The 10,760-nt window shown below is 43.7% G+C and overlaps 1 non-coding gene across 1 annotated transcript; it reads right to left on the bottom strand.

Annotated features, from left to right (window-relative positions):
• Window positions 1–10,297: 10,297 nt before the first annotated feature.
• Window positions 10,298–10,430, bottom strand: LOC127206040 (small nucleolar RNA SNORA17). Its single transcript, XR_007832735.1, has one exon. It is a non-coding gene; the product is annotated as a small nucleolar RNA SNORA17 (small nucleolar RNA).
• Window positions 10,431–10,760: the final 330 nt, after the last annotated feature.

Genomic DNA, 10,760 nt, shown 5'->3' with positions numbered 1-10,760 from the left:
CCAGGACTACCTGCTCAGGTGTGGCACTACCCAAAGTGAACTATGTCCATCCATACCAATCATTAATCTAGAATATATCCCACATGCTTGTCATCTACAGGCCAATCTGGAGAGGGCATTTTCTCCATTGAGATTCCATCTTCCCAGAGATAAAGCTGACAGAACTGGCAAGCACAGCTGCCTATCTTTAATCACCTGCTTGCACCTTCCAGACCTCTAAGCCTTCTCCAAGGCCTTCGTTCCCTATAAAGTTCTGACATTCTGGTTCTGACCCTCGGTGCTCTCCTTGAACGTACTTAACCACTCTGCTTTGTGCTCTGGTGGCCATGTCTAAGTTCCTGTCTGTCACAAGGTACCTGTAGACTTGGACTCTGGGTGGCTGGTCAATCCTATGAGTCCATGGGAGGGCCACGACGAGCCATAGCCATGCTCTCTGAATTTCTTCTCTTAATAGAGTTGTCACTGTCATCCTAGAAACAGCTGTTATCTTGATATAAAATGCACAGGCTCATAGACTGGGTGGGTGGGTGATTTTGGATTTCTAGCATGTGCACAGACACAAAAAAACATTGGGTCAAGAAATGGAGAGCCTTAGTGTCTAGTGAGTGGGTGAGAAGGAGAGCTCAGATTTGGAGAAAAGCTGTGCTGCAGTGTGAAGGCATTAGAGACGTTCTACTGACATTTCAGAGGCAGGAGACACTTGCTGGGGTATCATTGGTTGGTTTTGTGACCCAACAACCACGTATATGCTTCAGGTAAGGATTATCTGGGTCTCTCCTTGAAAATAATTACACTACCAACTTTCATCTAAAAAGCACAGGTGGAGTTGATTACGCCACACATGTGCAACAGACTTGGGCAGGAATATACTCCATCCCTCCCCATTGAGGAATGGTTTAGAGCAGTGGTTCTCAACCTTCCTAACACTGTGACCTTTTAATAAGGTTTCTCATGTTGTAGTGACCCCCCCAATCATAAAATCATTTTCACTGTTGCTTCATAACTGTAATTTTGCTACTGTTAGGAACTGTAATGTTAAATGCCTGATATGCAGGATATTTGATGTGAAACCCTTGTGAAACGGTTGTTTGAACCCCTCAAAGGGGCTGTGACCCGCAGTTTTAGAACTACTGGTTTAGAGATACTTAAGTCCAAGGCTTCCATACAGACTTCTGGAGAAGATATCCTCGCCCCCTTTCTACTGAATTTGTGGTCATGGAATTTATCCTGGAGAAGGCCGCCACAGTGGAATGGACTCCAGAGAATGACTTTCACATAAGTGAGAGCAGAACATCGGAGGTGAGCGGGGGTGGGGCCGGGGGGTTGTTTGGGGGTGGATTTCCAGTCCTCTGGTGAAGAGATTTCCCCACACCAGCACTTCACCAGTACACACCCTTTTTGCTAAACCTTCGGGAAAAACACCTCTCACTCACCAGCTGTATCTCTAGCTACATGTGTAGCTACATGTGCAGAACACGTAGCAAATCATGACCAGTCCATGGTTTCAGCTAGTGGCATCTGGCTAGTACTTCAAGTGACTTCAATTAACTTAAGGAGAAAGGAATCCATTGAAAGGACATCAGGTAAGTGGCAGAGTTTAGGAAAAGGCAGAGGCTGGGGAAAACAGGGCAACTGGAAACTTAGCTAAGTTGAACCAAAGGGACAGTCCTCTTGGGCTAAACCCAGGATACACCACCTCATGGCAGTCCTATGTATGATATTGTAGGACTGATGGACCCATTCTCATGCTGTAACTTGCTCTGTGCATAAAGCCTGCCTGGTGCTGTGTAGCTTATCTGGTCGGAGGGCAGAGACTTCCGCACAAGGGGAGAAGGTTTGGCTATTGAGCAGCTCACTACAGAGATGGAAGTTCAAAACAAAAGAGCTGCTGAGAGTACTGTGCACACAGTGATGGCTGCAGAGGCCCACTGCCATGCTGAGTTCTCTTTCTCTTCTTCCCCTTTCTGATCTGCAGGGACTGTACCACTGTGGCAAGGCCCTCTGTCTCTGCAGACACACTCTGACCAAGATTCATATCTAACTGGCCAAAGTGTTTCCTTCTCTGCAAACCAAGGCCTTCAGTCACTTTTCTGCTCACCAAATAGCCCCATGCTCTACTCTGTCTGTCTGGTTCTCCTTTGCTATAGGATTTTATAGTCACCCCATTAGGCTGTTCTGTTTTGGAGGTCATACTTAGCATATCCTACATCATATTGATAAAACTGTCTAGTGCATGGAACCAAAATTTAGTCACTAGTAGTCCAAAAATAGAAGCCTATTTCCAAAGACCACAGGCGCCTGTATTTAAGTATCTTGAATTAAGGGGTAGGTGGTCCAGGTATGCGATAGGTGAGCTCCTGTCTGAGAGTCAAACATCTCGTGCCTCATCACCGGCTTCTTGTCGGTGGTAGGTGGTAAGAGTGATTTTACCGGAGCTCTGTCTGATCTCAGGTAGGAAAGGGAGGTGTGCACTGTGGAGCTGGATGCCTCTGTGTGAACGGGGTGTGTGGCATGGGTAGGCCTTCTACAAAAGCAAACATCCAGGGAGAACTAGTGTGAGTGTCATGCTGATGGAGAAAGATGCTAGAAATGAGCCATGCCTTCGAAGCTCTCAGTCTCAGCGTGAACCGTAACCCTGCTTCTTAGGTGCTTTAAAAGGAATCCTGAGCAAAGATTGTATCCTCAGGAAGCGCCAAGGAAGGGTTGAGAAGCTCCCTGTGTTTTGGAATACGTTTTAGTTCCCAGGGAATCTTTGTGAGAGAGGATCTCCTAGCATTTCTTTTCTATAACCGAGGACAAACTTTGTCCAGGCAACACTCTTATTTACTCCCCAGCACTGCCAATATTTTCCAGAGTAGCCTGTTAACTACTGTTCTAGGACTTTGCCAAAGCCCCCTGCTTCCACAGATTGGCAGTTCTCATGTGCATGTTATGTGTTCGTGTGTGTGTGTGTGTGTGTGTGTGTGTGTGTGTGTGTGTGTGTGTGTTCCGAACACATTCACTTGTGAAGATCATCGTTATGGGAAAGGTGTGGACATCAGGAAGGGAGAACGAAGTTTGCTGCTTTGCTCTTCCTTTTTTCAATTGATCTTCTTGACACTCCGCTTGTTTAAGTAATTGATATAAAGTAATTGATACTAGGTATTAACTGGGCCCTTAAATGACCAAGATCCTCTGTGTCTTTTTATTCTATGAGTACTGAAGATCTGCAGGTGGCATAACCAGGCAGGGGTGAAAGATCCTTTGCCAATCTTCTTCCCCCTGGCAAACTCGGGCTTGCCTTTGACTGCAGCATCTCCAGTCTCCGTTGAGGGCTGCCCATTCATTAAAAGAGTTAGTGCAGTTTCCTCCATGGTGCCTTGGCAGGGGCAGGGGATTAATTCTCCCCCAGTGCCTAGTGCAGTGCCGCAGGCTTAGGAGAAGCTCAGCAGCGCAGCCTTCATTACCGACGAATGCTCCTCTGCCCTGAGCAAGAGCCTCATAACTTGGCTTTTCTGCTCAGCAAAATTTTCCATTCTGAGTGTTTCTCCCAAATGCACTCAATTGTTCCACAATCCCACAAAGGTCATATGGTCCATGGAGCAGGCATGTAATTTGCTGATCTCATGATTAGACATGCACACAGACCTCAGTGCTATTAAAATGAACTCTGCAGTTGGCCTCTGGATTGCTTCCCCCTAAACAAATCTCCTAGGCACATGTGAGTGGAATTAGAGCTCAGATCATGCTGGCCTGCCACACACTGTTATGGAATGCTTGCTTTCCTCTGCAGTGCCTTCTATGGCTATGGGCAGCCAGGTGTCTGGGACCAGAGAAATCTGACATGGCCCCAAGTCCTTTCCCTGACTTGAAAACCCTCAGGTGAGAGGAACCTCACCCTTAAGTGCTGGTGTGCTTTGGTTATATGATTTTTAGAAAGATTTCTTCCTTTTGTGTTTTTCTCCCCCTTTCTCTGATTTTGTTCCTTTGTTGTCTTGGCAACTAGAATAATAGTCTTCAATGTCTCTGTTTGTATATTCTTTGGAGAATATTTTATCGTGAATCTTTTCCAGGAAGTGCCTGTCTCTTGATGCCTTGCTTATTGCTCCGTGTCTTCCTTGGGTTGTCTGTGTGTTTGTTTTCCACAGCTGGGAGACAGAAAGGGAGCATGATGCAACCTGCCTCTAGGATAAGAAGCAGGAGTCCTCAGCTGGTGCAGGGCACTGGGCCTCTGGTTTTCAGTTTTCTGCACTGACTGGTTTAATGATGCTTTTCATACCATCTGAATTGTGACAATCCTAAACCAGAAGTGGGTGAGGACATGCTGTTGTTTGCTGTGATTCCTCTAAGCGTCCTCCCTACTATTCACATTTTCAGATTGTCATCCTCTCGTTGACAATACTGTTCTTCATTTGCTGAAATATGTCAACTATTATAGCTCAATTCTCAGCCTTCAGAGGAAGAGAGGCAGCCTGTTGGAGAAATGTAGGGTACTTGGTCAAGGCTGCCTGGGTCTCTAACCGTGGTCTCTCTGTGATTGAAATGGGTGCCATGCAGGCTCTTCCTTGCTGTTTAATTCCTTGTGTTTTGTCCCACACTTGAGAGCTTGTATCCACTCCATTCCCTGTCCCCTACTTGGTCATGTATCTACAGAGGATTCAGGGAGACCTCAAGCATCTCTAAGGAAATGAGTCCTCGGCAAGCTTCTGGTTGATGAAGTACCCAAAGCAGCAGGCAGGCTGTTCTTCAAACCTGACTATAGCCAGCTTTGACTCTGGAGTCATTTGATTCTCCTTGTGAGGTGGTCAGAGATGGTTTGCTGGATGCGCACTTCAAAGCTAGAGCAAGAATGTTGGCTTCAGTCAGGCAAAGTTTCCTGTGTCACAAGTCAGCAGGAAGCACATGCATTAGACAGCGTTCTTCCTTCATGGTAGCATTTACGTAGAAAAGCAAAATGCCAGTGACAGTGTATTCTGTGACTTGAACTAAGTGTGTTCTTATGATTCAAATTACAATCTCATCACTGGGTGACATCACATCTGTCGGTAATATGCAGAAGTACTTCTGTGTTGAAAAGTAAATATCTGTTGTCTCAAGTTTTCTGTGTGGCCAGCCACCATCCCTTTCAGTTCTCCATAGGAACCTGGGATATCCCATGATGCAGCACCGTGGGTAGCTTCTGGCTGCTGCCACAGGTCTGGGAGCTGTTTCTGCAGATGAACTCTTAGGCTATCCCTCTTGTCAAACGTCACACATATTACTGTCAGGTTAATGTAAATGATGACATTGGTAATCTTTCATGGAGCTCCCACTCTTTGTCTGGGACCACCCTGTAATCCCTGGAGACAGAGGCCTCGCCTTCCATCTGCAGTGTCTGGCATCCACGATCCTTCAATAAGTATCTTCCCTGAAGCAAACGAGCTCATCAGATCCTCTCAGTTAGGTTTCAAATCAGACATTTTTCTTTTTCTTTCTCTTTTGAGGTATTTATTTTATTTTTTAATTTTTTTAATGAATTAAACATTTTTTATTTTTTTACATATACATTTATATTATTGCACATATATACAATAAACTACCTATAGAAAGAAGAACCATGACACAATCAGGAATTAGATAGATGTTACATTCTTATTGTTTTGGCTATTTGTGTTTGACAGCCTTGAAGAAAACATCTTTCCTATCTTGGTGCATCTAAAATTCTGAATGTAAATCAATCTCCATCACATCTTGTCATTATCAACTTTTTAAAAATATATGTTTTATTAATTTATTCATATTACATCTCATCATTATCAACTTAAAACACCGATCTTGACCTAAAAACATCTTAACTCCTAAACAATTAATCTTCATTGTAAAACTAAGTTACTTGGTCTTCAAGCCTAGCAGAGACTTGAGAAGGAATAAAATTGATTACCTGAGTATGCTGGGAGTGCAGGTAGTAGCTTTCCAAATGAGAAGATGACAGAGACAGTTTGCTATCTGAATAGTCACCCAAAACACTCTATTATGTTGGAGCATCTTCTTCAGCCTTCTGCCCCAATATATCTGACAGACATATTTGTGAGGTAGGAACTATTGAGAACTTGCTTACCATATCTTGGCAGAGTTTGGCTGTTTACTCTACCTGCATCCAAGTTTACCCTTTTTTTAGGCATAATTCTGTCTGTGGTAGAAATGAGGACATTTTGTCCAGTGGCTTGTCTGTCACATGTGAAGCCATCTCCATAAGGAGGTTCTTTAATGCTCACCATCCTCTTTGAAGTGGGCAGGGTGTTGCCTGTCTCATGGTCAGCGAATCTTTAAAATAATAAAAAACATTTTAAATGCCATATTCTGCATGTCTCTTAGGTTTTTGAAGACCTTATCTAAGTATCCTACCTTATCTTTCTATAGAATATCTGCTGCCCCTAAGATGTATATTCCTGTGATAAAAGTAGACTAGCAATTGACATGACCATGATTTGATCAACTAACAACTAACTTGTATAACTTATTTATCCTAAACAGCCTGCAATAGCCCTTTACTGTACCCATATAACTCAGTTATAAAACCAAGCATTTTTAATCTCATCATAGGATTCCTAAGGAGGAGATCAGAGAGGACGATGGGTCCAGGTGAGAGGAAGAATGGACATAGAGTTGAAGAATATCATTCCAGGTACAGAGACTCGGTTCAGATGGTTCTTGGGAGTCTCAGGTCCCTGCCAGCATGAAAGCTCTGCCCTGCCCTGTGGTTTAGAGAGTGAGGTTTTAGGTTCCCCGTGGCACATGCGTAGAGGGTAGAGGAGTGTGTAAGTTGATTAGGGCAGGAGGCGTGGCTGTGGACTCAGCAGAAGGGTCCCTTTAAATCACCACTATGGATGAAAACAGCATTCTCTGCAATCCCACTGAACGGTTCTCCCTACAGGAAGTGGAAGGGAAAGAAAAAAAGCAACGTGAATGAACAGAAGATGCACACCAGCCATCACATGCTCTACCTGACCTCACACTAGCCCTCCATGGGCAGACAGGGAAGATGACATCATTTTTCCAGAGTCACTAACGACTTTTAATTAAGGTAGCCACATAGGTTTCTTCAGAGACCTTTGATGTATTAAATAATACTAGAACCTTTGGAGATCTGGGGATCTAGGGGGAAGTCCCCCGAGCTGCAGGCTTCTTCACGACTTACTTTCATTCATAGCTGCACAGAGATACGAAGCATAAGCCCAAGGCTGCACCTTAGTAATTCTGTTAATAAAACACACTAAGGGATAATAATGTCCACCATCTCATATAAAAAAAAATCTCCAATGCAGATAGGCATTGGTGTCAGGAAAAGTATTTGTTACTCTCATATGAATCACCTCCATGTTTTTGGTTCCTGCTCTACTGGGATTTATATATTTTCATTGTGTTTAATCCTTATGAAATAGTGGTTTTTTGATTATGGCAAGTTGGACCTTTGTTCTTCATATCCTCTGTGGCTTACAAGGTTAGTGGTGTGTGTGTGTGTGTGTGTGTGTGTGTGTGAGAGAGAGAGAGAGAGAGAGAGAGAGAGAGAGAGAGAGAGAGAGAGAGAGAGAGAGAGAGAGAGAGAGAGAGAGCGCTTCCTGCCTTGACTCTAGACTTGGTAATTCGACTTTTGGCCAATGGGATATTAGGATACACGAGGAGGCCTTTTGGTGTGTGTGTGTGTGTGTGTGTGTGTGTGTGTGTGTGTGTGTGTGTTCAGTTTGCTCCTGTGCTCCATGGATTTCTGTGGGTGCAAGGAGACTAAGGAAAGACATGCAGCCAACCCGCAGTCTGGATCAAACACCACTGACCCCAGCTTGTGGGGGTGGCATGGGGATGTAACTACTAGATGATCTGAGCACAAGAGAATAATGTTTTTTGACACTGAAATTCTGAGATCACCTATAATGCAGCAAAAAACAAACACATAATCCTAATTTCCAAGTTTGGGAAAAAGTTTAAGGAAGAAGTTCAGAAGGCTGAATCCCCAACCACAGTCTATCACATTTCAAAGCTACTTTCTTGTTTGGAAAAAAATGCCTATTTGGAGACAAGTTTAAATAAAATGATGAACACACCAGAAATGCTTCCTCTAAGAATTACTGCCTATAGAGGGGAGGGACATGGGACAGGGAACGCTTGCCAGGACTCACCTTTGCCTTGAGAGCGGGGGTTCTTTAACTTAAGTGTGAAGAAACTTGAAATATTTCAGGTTGCCGTACACTGTCACCTGCTTCGAAGCCCATGAAGGACTGTGTTGTCTTAAATATAGAACTTTTCTCCGGAGAGTGCTCGGCCCATTATAGATATGAAGAACCCAATGGTGTCCTGTCCTTATATGAGACTTAGGAGGCAGGCCAAGTATGAACCATTCAATCAAAATAGTGATGTGAAATCAAACTCCTGGAGGCTGTAAAACAGTGAAGAGTCAAGAAGTTAAGGCTCAGTTGCTGTTGTCATATCAGCCTTCCAGGGAAGCCAGGACTCACAAAAGGGGAGAGAAGAGCATGTGTGATGGCATAGAAGAGCCAGACACAAGGCCAAGGGTTCAGCAGCGTTGAAAATATGTAGACTGGTCCTGCTGAGCAGGCATATCTTGCGTAGGCTACTGGCCAGCTGCAGTGTTCAGTTGGAGCCACAAACATACATCTTCAAACCTACAGACATCCCCAGGATTGACCATAGTGTTGAGGGATAACGAAGGCTGAGGTTATTTCTTTGATGAGCAGGCATGTGGTTGCCTCTGTGTCCTCGTACAGAGAGTGACTTCTCACAAGCCTCTTCCCGAGCTACTCTCCTAACGAAACTCTAAACTAAGGGTTTATGAAAGTTGAGTGAACATGGATGCGCCTTACGCTACATAATAGAGTAACCTGCATGTCATTGTACCATTAATCTCAAGGAACGGCTCTGAAAATTTTCAGAAGCTGTCAACCTGTACAAGCTAACTATCTCTGGCAGCCAGTTTTACTTCCTGAAGCTTTGGACATAAATCCACAAAGGCTGTTGTCTTCTGAATGAACTTCGGATGGTCCTAGAAACCTCTGATTTGCATAGAAGGAGAGAAAGTACAACACGTCACCATTTAAATTAGAGAAGACAAGAACTCAAACAGCCAGTGCATGGTTTTTGGTGTTTGGGTGTGGGTGAGCATCTCTGAAAGAAAGCTGGTTATGTGAAGTGTCATTCCCAGCATCTCAAGCTTGGAAAAAGTTGTTGATGCAGAAAGATCTTTAGCCATCAGGGCTGGGCTATGCAGGACTGTGAAGATCTGTCTTCAGCTTTCTCACAGCCACTTAGTGTGTATCTCCTAACTCTGAGATCCTGTTTTGAGCATGTATTAAGCTCCCATGGTGCCTCCTGGTGGTTATGCTGTATCTCCGTTTGACCTACTTGCTTTATTTGGGTGGGGTTTTTTTTTTTTTTTTTTTTTTTTTTGGAGATGGCATCTTGCAATATAGCCCAGGTTATTCTGGAACATGCGATGTAGACCAGACTGACTTCAAATTTATGTTCTTCTGGCTTCTACCTTCTAAGGGCTGAGGTTATAGGTACAGTCTACCATGACTGTTTCATATTTATTTATTTATTTTTATTTGCAATAACTTTTTATTCAAAAATTTAAAAATGGAAAATTCATCACCTTATTTTTTTTTAATGAAGGAAAAGTAGATATGAAGGGGGAGTGTACAGTGTTAATTTCAGTCTTTTAAAAAAAATTGTGATTTTTCACATCCTGCATCTCAATCCCACTCATCTCCCCTTCCCCTCAGATCTACCCTTTACCCTGGCAAGCTCTCCCAAAGGAAAAAAAAAACCTTCATTGTGGAAGTTGCAGTGTATCGCAGTGTACTTTTTCATCTACACATCTTTGCTTGCAAATGTTCATTGTAATGACTTGTTGATCTGGTATGAGGCCTCTGGCTTCTGCTGTTTCATCAATACTGGAATTTCACTGGGAGGACACACACACACACACACACACACACACACACACACACACACACACACACAAAGTAAGAATAAGACAGAGAGGAGGTGGCAGGTTTTTTTCTTTTTATCCTGGGCCCCTGGTGGTGGCAGCAGGCGATGATGTCAGAGGTTACTAAGCAACCTAGAGGCAGGCAGCTTATACGCCAACACCTAGGGTTTCTGAGTATCTGGGGTCATCTCAGGAGTGGTCTCAGGAGTGGTATGCCCTGCTCATGCATTATGACACTAGGGGCAGGGGTCATCTGGGGCCTGGTCTGTCCCCCCTCCTCCCAGGCCTGCAAGGTGCCGGACTGGTGGTCATATCAGACTCACTTTTTTTTCTGCGAATGTTAGGCTACTAATCATTTGGATGGTTACAGGTCAGACCATTGAGTTTAGATGTATCCTCTCTCTTCTTTTGCACCTACTGATATACATGTGACAACAGCAGCCACACCTGCAACACCTCTAAGGTCAGATAATTTGAGTCTTTTTTTTTCTTTTTTCATTTTTTAATTAATTTATTCATATTACATCTCAATTGTTAGCCCTTCCCTTGGATAATTTGAGTCTTAAACCCTAATATTACAGAAGTTTCAGTAAACATAGTTAAGTTTAGTTGAAAAAGCAAGGTAAGCCAAGTGTAGTGGTGCACACCTTTAATCCCAGCACTTGGGAGGCAGAGGTAGGTGGATCTCTGAGAGTTCAAGGCCAGCCTAGTCTACAAAGTGAGTCAAGGATAGCCAAGACTACGCAGAGAAACCCTGTCTTGAAAAAAAAAAAAAAAAAAAAAGAAAGAAAGACAAGGT

This window comes from Acomys russatus, chromosome 22, assembly GCF_903995435.1.
Source record: "Acomys russatus chromosome 22, mAcoRus1.1, whole genome shotgun sequence".
Taxonomy (NCBI): domain Eukaryota; kingdom Metazoa; phylum Chordata; class Mammalia; order Rodentia; family Muridae; genus Acomys; species Acomys russatus.
This window is presented reverse-complemented; position numbering and strand designations above follow the sequence as displayed.